At 58.0% G+C, this 9,241-nt stretch overlaps 1 pseudogene; it reads right to left on the reverse strand.

The window, feature by feature from the left end:
- Window positions 1–5,105: 5,105 nt before the first annotated feature.
- On the reverse strand, window positions 5,106–8,050 carry LOC130842279 (paraneoplastic antigen Ma6F-like; annotated as a pseudogene).
- Between the last annotated feature and the right edge of the window lie 1,191 nt (window positions 8,051–9,241).

The following is a 9,241-nucleotide window of genomic DNA, read 5'->3' on the forward strand; positions in this document are numbered from 1 at the left end:
GTTCCTATGTTCCCCTTTTCCTGCCTGAAATAATTTTCTAAATTACATTTTAACTTATCTACTGCCCTTTAGGCAATTTTCACTTTGCATTACTCTAGACAGTCTAATATACAAGTCCCCTACATATGAAAATTGTCTGTTCCGAGAGCGTTGGTAAGTCCAATTTGTTCACAAGTCCAACAAAGTCAGCCTAGGTACCCAACTCACACAGTCGGCTGTATAGCACTATATTGTAATAGGTTTATAATGCTTTTCACACAAATAATACATACAAAACAAACACAAAAAATAAACATTTTTAATCTTACAGCACGGTACCTTGAAAAGTACGGTAGTACAGTACAACAGCTGGCATCCAGGGGTTGGCATCACGTGAACAGGCAAGAAGAGTTACTGACTGGAGGAGGGAGGGGAGGTGGGAGATGGTAGAGCTGGAGGACCATCAGCAATAGGAGACGGAAGACAAGCTGCCATTCCACTCATGCCTGACACTGATGGCACAGGTTCTGGCTCCTTGCTGGATTCAATTGCATCTACTCTCTTGAAAAAACGACCCAGTGAAGTCTGGGCAGTAGCTCTTTTTTTCTCGTCATGACACAGTAGCACCGGACTGCTTTCTGAATGGCGGCTGCAATCTTCATGTACCATCCTACATTCGGGTCTTGTGCCTCAAAAACTAACAGTGCCTCCTCAAATACAGAAAATCCCCTTGCCATCTCCTGTGTCGTGAATCTCTCCGGTTCTTCGGTTACTTCTTCTTCCTCTTGTCTCTCTTCATCCTTTCTCTGGGCCTCCAATTCCATCATTGTCGCTTGGCACTTGTTAGCAGTACCAGCTACATCACCGCTGCTTTTACGCTTGCTTCCAGACATCCTGGGCTTGAAAGAAAGACACCGTGCTACTGCACTTTATACCGTACTGTACAGCAGAGTACACAAAAGCACAGCCACTTGTAGAGGATGCATGCACATGACAATGTACGCCAGACACGTGCACTAACTTACATGATTGGACGTGCGAACGTGTGTTTGCATCTTTGAAAGTTCACAGCTTGAAGGTTCATATGTAAGGGACTTACTGTATATCCTTTTCACCATCTGGTTGTGGTTAACATTGCACCACTTCACATACATGTAAGAACCTTTCTACCACATAGATTCATCCATCACCCCTCTACCCCATCTTTTATGCTGTAGTGGCCATGTGTATTATGTCTACATAGATTATAAAACCTATAATATACGGTTATAACTTTTACTTTAAATAGTCACGTGTCTAATGAAGAAATTAAGAGCAACTAAGTGTTGTTTAATGTTTAAAAGTTTACCCACACATTTACCATTTCTGGTGTGCTTCCTCTCTACCCTAAGATCAACTTTTCCCTCTACTAGCATGTGTCTTCAGGTGGAAAGACCTCCTTTAGCATTTCTTTTAGTGCAGATCAGTTGGTGAATTCTCTTAGTTTTCCTCTATTTCAAAAGGTCCTTCTTTTACCTTCATTTTTTTATATATTTATTTATTTAGCTCTTGGCTGTGTTGGGTGTTTGTCGCTGCGAGTGGACTTTCCCTAGTTGCGGAGAGCAGGGGCTACCCCTTGTTGGGGTGCTCGGGCTTCTCTTGTTGCAGAGCATGGGCTCTAGGCACACAGGCTTCAGTGGTTGTGGCACATGGGCTCAGCAGCTGTGGCTCGTGGACTCTAGAGCACAGGCTCCGTAGTGGCGGCACACGGGCTTAGTTGCTCCGCAGAACGTGGGATCTTCCTGGACCAGGGCTCAAACCCGTTTCCCCTGCATTGGCAGGCGGGTTCCTAACCACTGCGCCACCAGGGAAGTCCCTACCTTCATTCTTAAAGGATCTTTTCCCTGAATATAGATAGAGTCCTGAGTTGAAAGTTATTTCTTGTTGTTGTTCAGCATTCTAAAATGTTCTACTGTCTCCTGGTTTTCATTGCTTCTGATGAGAACTCTAGGTTTTCTTATTCATGTTCTCCCATATATAGTGCTTCATCTAACTCAGACTGCTTTCAAGACTTTCTCTTTATTGTTTGTTTTCAGTAGTTTGACCATGATGTGTCTATATGCGGTTTCTCTTTGTACTTACTCTACTTGGGGTTCACTGAACTTCTTGAATTTGTAAATTATGTCTATCTGCAAATTTTGGAGAGGTCAGTCATTATTCCTTCCGGTAGTTTTTCTTCCCTGTTCTCCCTCTTCTTTTCTGGGATCCCAACTACACGTGTTAGATCTCTATATACTGTTCCAGAGCTCGCTGAGGTTTTCTTGGTTCGCTTTGCCTTTGTTTAGAAAAGTCTTTTTCCCTCCCACTTTCTCAGAATGGATCATCTCTATTGATCTATCTTCCAACAAGTAACATGAAGCCTCTAAATATTCATAACTATTAACAAACACTAACGTTAAAAGAAGGATGGAGTAGGAGGAACCAATAAAGGGCCCTGTAAAGAGCTGTCAAGTTCCAAGAGCAAGTGCTGCCCCTAAGCCTGGGCTAGGGAGCACTTAATGCAGTGGGAGATCAGATGGCCTCTGCAGAAACCTATTCCATCGTGGTGCTTAGTAGCACACAAGACAAGCAGACTGGCCAGTGGAAGCACAAAGGGGATTAGCTGAAGGACGGCGGGTGTCCCATCGGCATTCGGGCAGGGCTGCAGAGCCAGGCCCGGAGGCTCTGCAGAGAGGAACGAGGCTCTGAAGCACGCCACGGTGCTGGGCTGGCGAAGGCACGCCTTCAGCTCCCTCCCTCCCACCACTGAGCACAGACACTGTGGTCTGCACCACCCACGTGGGACTCGGGTGCTGCCATGACAACCATGGCCGCCACCGCTTCTTGAGAAACAGGTCTGATTGCCCCTGCCGCCACCTGCCCACCTGAGTGGGATCTGTGTGGCCCCCGCTCTTCCCAGCTCTGGCCCCAGGCTCAGCTGGCAGCAGGCACATCTGATTGATGGGTCCCGGTCCTGTGCCCACATCTGGCTGCAAGGGAACTTGGGAGACTGCACACCTGGTATCTTCTGCTCCTCTTGTGGGAGGTGAGCTCAGCCGCATAAAGTGGCAAATTCCCAGGACGGAAGGAATGAAAAGTGTCCACTGCCCTTAGCATGAAACCCAGTTCCCCACATCCCTGAACGTTACCCCTTCAGAGGGCACCCCTGCCCACCACCCCCCACGCGACTGGGCCTTCGCCCTGTGCATGTCACCAGCCCGGTCCTTTCTTCTCCTCGAGAGCACATCTGTTTGCAGGTAGAGCTGGTGTGGGGATGTCTGTGCCCGCTCTCCCAGAAACCCCACAAGTGTCCAGGCTCGGTTTTCAGCTGCTTGGTAAGCGCTCGCTGTTGTTCCAGTTTAGGATCTCTCAAGTTAAAATATATTTGGGGGGCCTTCCCTGGTAATCCAGTGGTGAAGCCTTCGCCTTCCCAATGCAGGGGGTGAGGGTTCCATCCCTGGTCAGGGAGCTAAGATCTCATATGCCTCATGGCCAAAAATCCAGAACAAAACACAGAAGCAATATTGTAGCAAATTCAATAAAGACTTTAAACATGGTCCACTCCCAAAAAAACAAAAACAAAAACAAAAACAAAACAAAAGAAAACAAAACAAAACAAAAACCTTAAAACAATTATGTAAAAAAAAATACACTTGGGCTTTTCCACAACTCTATCAGTCTAATACCGGCTTTCTCATGGAGGAGGCCGGAGACCACCCGGGCAGGACAGTTCCTTGTTTCGAGGCTCCACTCCGCGCATCATGCCCATCGAGCGGTCCTGGATCCCAGGCACCGGATGCCTGTGGCACCGGCCCCCAGTGAAGGGGAAAGCCAGGATCACCCCACCCATTTTCAAAACACATAGGACACACAACCATCCCAGCATGAGAACAAATTGAACCCCAACACTTCACACTTAACCTATAAAATAGAAGAAAAGCCCTCAGCATGTCCCACTCTGCAGAGTGCCTACCCTACCCTCTCACTGGAGAGGTCTCCCACGGGTGCTGAGCAGGAACCCTACTCTGGCCCCCCTGCCCCCAACCCCCAGCAGCCCTGCCCCTCGATTGCCCACAGCAGAGGCCAGACACAGATGAAACTTTCAGGAAAATTTATGGAAGAGAAACATGGACTGAAACCATTGAAGAGAGGGCATGACAACACAGAGAGAGACTTGTAACGGTCACTGGAGCCCACGGGTCCCGGCCCCCTCCTCCCGGGGTCCCCAACGAGGTGCTTCCGCTGCCCCCCCGACCCGGTGGCCCTCCCTCCCCCCACAGTCTCCCTTCCTGAGGGCCCCGCGGGCGGCCTCTCGCCAGGACGACGGGCTCCGGCCATGCCCGCTCCCCCCCGGGGCCCACATGCCCGGGGCCTGGCCCTGCCCTGTGGCGGGCACTGGACACTCACACAGCAGGGCACGCGCCACCCAGCCGAGGACGCCGCTGAGTCTCGAGGAACAACGGGCTGGGTGACCCAGCAGACCACAGGCCCTGGTCGAGGTCTTCCTTCCCGAGGTCCCAGGCTGGGCGCCAGCCGTGGCCTCGTCCTTGCCATCCTTCCCACCCGCTCCTGGGACTGGGCTCGGGTCTCTGCGCTGGGACCGGGGTGGGGGGAACTGCTCGGAGAAGAACACACGCACATCTCCACAAGAACAAGCAGCGCTGGGCCTGCATCTACACCCAGAAAGCACGCGTCGTGCTCACGACACTGGCCCACAGTGGGCAGAGCCTTGGCTGGTGCTGAAGCCCACGGCAGGTGGCTGGGCCCAGGGGTGGCCGCCCGGGTAGGCGGGGACCCCCGGCCCGGGTCCACGCGCACCTCAGGGCTCTGCAGGGGCACGATGGCTAGGGTGTGTGTGTTGGGGGGCAGGGGAACAGGGGCCGGGGTGGGAGGCTCCTTGACACCTGGGTCACTACAAGACCTACATGGACACATCACATTTGGGCTTCCCAGTACAGGAAGCAGCCTGCCCCAGGGGAGGCTGAAGAGGGGTGCCCTCTCCGGAGGGAGGACCAGGCACCTGGAGATGGCCCCTGACATGGGACCAGGAGGTCGCCTGGCCTGATCTACCCTGCCTCTGGGCATGGCGACCCCTGGGCCTGCTGAGCTTACTGGCCCGAGGAGGACTCAGGGGTGCTCCTCTCTGCAGCCCCGTCCTCGCTTCCTAGCTCCTCTGGGGTGGGCTTGAAGCCCTCCCCGGGGGGCTCCTCAGCCTCCCGGTCTCCTGCCTGGGTGAGGCCCTCTGGCTCCCAGCCAGGACCTCCTGAGGGCACTGGGGAAGCCCTGCCCATCTGGGCAGGCATGGGGGCCCCGGGGTCATCTGAGGGTCCTGCCTGACCTAGGCCCGCAGGGCTGGGGGCACATCCATCTTCCTGACTGGCAGCAGAGACCTTGCTGGTCTCCCCAGGGGCAGGGGCTGCCCTGGTGGCACCACGATCTTCAGGGGCAGCCTCACCAGCCCCGGCGCTGCCATCAGCTTCCTCACTGGTCTCTTCACGGGCTGCGGGGGCCTCGGGGCTACCTTCCTCGGAAAGGGCAGCCTGGGCCGCGGTCTCTGCACCGGCCGGGGAGGCCTCGGTTCCATCTGCAGTGGTGCCCTCGGTGATGACCTCGTGGGCCAGGGCGGCCGGGGCACCCCATTCATGGGCCGGGGCGGCTGGGACGGCTGCCAGGTCTCCAACCTCTGCCCGGGCCTCTCCTTCCCCCGGGAACTGCTCACCCGCAGCTGGGCCGGCCTCCCAGGCCTCGGTCTCCCGGATGAGCCACAGCATCCCCACGAAGCCAGGAGGCCTCCTCTCCAGCCGCAGCCTCCTCAGCTTGTGCTGGAGCGTGCGGTTCAGCCGGGCCCGCATCAGCACCTGCCGGGTGCGCGCCCGGTCCGCCATGGCCGGGTGGATGGCCCCCTTCTCCAGGGCTGCCTGCAGCAGGCCCTCCAGGCGCATCACGTACGCAGAGAGGGTCTCCTGGGGCCGCTGGGCACACGTCTCGAACTTCAGCCGAGCGGACCCCGGGGTGCCCTGGTTCCCAAACGCATGCACCAGCGCGGCCAGGCAGTCCTGGGCAGCCAGGTCGGGATCTTCCTCCAGGAGGCCGCACAGGAGGTCCAGCGCGGGGCCGCCCAAGCTCTCCAGCAGCCTCCGCCTCCTCTCCCTCTCGGACACGTGGCGCCACAGGTACAGCATGTCATTGGCGTTGTCCAGCCAGCTCTCGAAGGACTCTTCCCCGTGGCCCGGCTCTTCCATCCCGGAGAAGGTTCTCAGCTCCTGGTAGCCCATGTTCTCTAGCACGGACTGCAAGGCCAGCCTCCACGGCTGGGTCCAGGCCCCTGCCTCATCCAGGACGCCTGCCACGCCCGCAGCGGCTTCCTCACCTGGAGCCCCCGCCTCGCCTGCAGCCCCTGCCCGACTCAGAGATCCTGTCACCCCTGCAACTCCCGTGTCACCTGTAGCTCCCTCCTCGTCTGACATTCCATCTGCAGCCCCTGCCTCGCCTGCGGCTCCCACCTCACCTGCAGCTCCCTCCATACCTGCGGCTCCCGCCTCACCTGAGGCTCCTGGCTCCCCTGCAGCCCCTTCCTCATCTGCGGCTCCTGCCTCCCCTGCAGCCCCTTCCTCATCTGCGGCTCCTGCCTCCCCTGCAGCCTCTTCCTCATCTGCAGCTCCTGCCTCCCCTGCGGCTCCCTCCTCACCTGTGGCTCCCTCCTCCCCTGCAGCCCCTTCCCCATCTGCAGCTCCGGCCTCACCTGAGGCTCCTGGCTCACCTGCAGCCCCTTCCTCATCTGCAGCTCCTGCCTCCCCTGCGGCTCCCTCCTCCCCTGCAGCCCCTTCCGCATCTGCAGCTCCTGCCTCACCTGCAGCCCCTTCCTCATCTGCGGCTCCTCCCTCCCCTGCAGCCCCTTCCTCATCTGCGGCTCCTGCCTCCCCTGCGGCTCCCTCCTCACCTGAGGCTCCCTCCTCACCTGCAGCCAATTCCTCATCTTCAGCTCCTGCCTCATCTGCGGCTCCCTCCTCCCCTGCAGCCCCTTCCTCATCTGCAGCTCCTGCCTCACCTGCAGCCCCTTCCTCATCTGCAGCTCCTGCCTCTCCTGCGGCTCCTTCCTCACCTGCAGCCCCTTCCTCATCTGCAGTTCCTGCCTCACCTGCAGCCCCTTCCTCATCTGCGGCTCCTGCCTCACCTGCAGCCCCTTCCTCATCTGCAGCTCCTGCCTCACCTAAGGCTCCCTCCTCCCCTGCAGCCCCTTCCTCATCTGCGGCTCCTGCCTCCCCTGCAGCCCCTTCCTCACCTGCAGCCCCTTCCTCATCTGCAGCTCCTGCCTCACCTGCGGCTCCCTCCTCCCCTGCAGCCCCTTCCTCATCCTCAGCTTGCACTTCATGTGCACTTTCTTCCTCACCTGGGGTTTCTGCCTCAGCTGCACCATCAACCACTGCTTGTGTCTGGGGCTGTGCAGGGAAATTGGGTCTATCCTGTGACTCATCATCAGGTGCCTGGGGCAGGAAGGTCACTGTCCAGGTCCCTCCCCCTTTCCTGGTATTTGTCGGGGGATCAAACCTCGGTTTAATTGTCAGCACACTGGACCAGAGCAACCCTCGACCCCAGCTCCTTCGTGAAGACCTTGCCCAGCACTCGGTACCTGCCCAGGGGCCACAGGGCCGCCTGCATGGCCTCCCGGAATTCCTGGTCCTCGCAGTCGTCTGGGATGCCCAGGATGAGCAGACAGCGCTGAGCTTTCCCGCCCATCCAGCCGCACCAGTCCCGCAGCACCGCCAGAGCCGTCGCCTGGCTCTGGGGGGAGGGCGCGCGATCCGGCAGAGGAGCTCAGACTGTCGCAGTCTCCGCACTGCGGCCTGTGAATGCAGAGGGGACAGAGGGACGTTGGCACCAAATAGCCCACCCCACCGCCCCCGAAAGAGAAGGCCGGCCTAGGGCTCCTCTTTCTCCAGTTCCCACACCTTACCCAGCACTGCAGCGGCTCAGAGCCCCCCTCCGCTGCACCCCGCACCTCCGCAGCGAGGAGACCCCCTTTCGCCTTGGCCGACGCCCCTGATCCGGCCATAGCCCCGGAGCCCCTCTCACCATCGTCTGCAACCCGGAGCCGGGAGCCCTCCCCTCCGGGACCCCCCCAGCCAGGGGCCCTCCCAGCCTCTTTTTGCCAGCGCCCCTGCCCCCTACGCCGACCCCTGGCAAGCTGGAGATGCCCCCCGCCCGCGCCCTTCCCCCCACCCGAGTCGGGAGCCCACCCCCCTCCCACCAGCACCTGCTCCTTTTCAGCTGGAGCGACCGCCCCTCCCCAGACCCCCGCCGCCCACAGGCAGGAGCCCCACCCCCTCCTCGCCAGCATCCCTCCAGGACCCCCAACGCCCCTCCCGCCCACACTGTCTGTCGGGGCAGCGATCAGACCCCTGCCCAGGGCGCCCGCGGTGGTTCTGAGGTCCGGCCCGAGCGAAGCCCCTGGTCGCCTGCTCACTTTCTCCGACTCTGCGGGCGCTGCCTGCGGGCTGTGGAGCCAACTCCAGAGGCCACGTCAAAGCCCTGGACGGAGCCCGAGAGTCAGAAGAAGGCACCTCAGGGCTGCGCAGTCCAGGGGTGTCCCGGGCCCTTTGTGCTGAGGCCACCGTGGGCTTCCCAGTGCTCCCGGAAAGCCCAGGTGGATGAGGTAGAAAGGTCTCCGCGTCTCTGTGCAGGGCAAATGGCTGGTCTAGAGAGCATTTGAGGTGTCCGTGTTGCCGCAACCAGGCCTGCTTGGTAAGGGCTGGATGTGGCAGGGCTCGGAGCCTCCAGAAGCAACAGGCACACTCATTGGCCCTCCAGCAACAAAATGGCCTAATGGTGATTTGGGAAGTTAAGGACAGGATGCAAGCAGAGAGAAAACTCATAGTTGGTAGTGGAGGCTGGAAGATGGGGGGGCAGTGGACAAATGGGACACATGGGTACCTAGTGTGATTCTGCACTTACAGGGCAGCCTCATCATGTCAGGAACCTCGACAACATGCACAGGCTGGCTGTTGCCAACTCAAGAGCTTCATCATAGCTCCTTATTCTGCAAAGCCAGACCTCCCCACTTAGGAATTCATCGCATCAGAAAGATTGCATTGAAATCAGGGAGAGCTGGTTTCACCTAGCAGCTGGGTGGCCTTGCACAAATCATTGAACATCTCACTATCCCTCATCTATAAATTGGCAATAAGAACATTCTTCTTGCTGGGTAGTCATGGAGCTTTACCTTCTGCTGGGCGCACTGTAAGCC

The sequence above is a fragment of the Hippopotamus amphibius genome, chromosome X (genome assembly GCF_030028045.1).
Source record: "Hippopotamus amphibius kiboko isolate mHipAmp2 chromosome X, mHipAmp2.hap2, whole genome shotgun sequence".
Taxonomy (NCBI): domain Eukaryota; kingdom Metazoa; phylum Chordata; class Mammalia; order Artiodactyla; family Hippopotamidae; genus Hippopotamus; species Hippopotamus amphibius.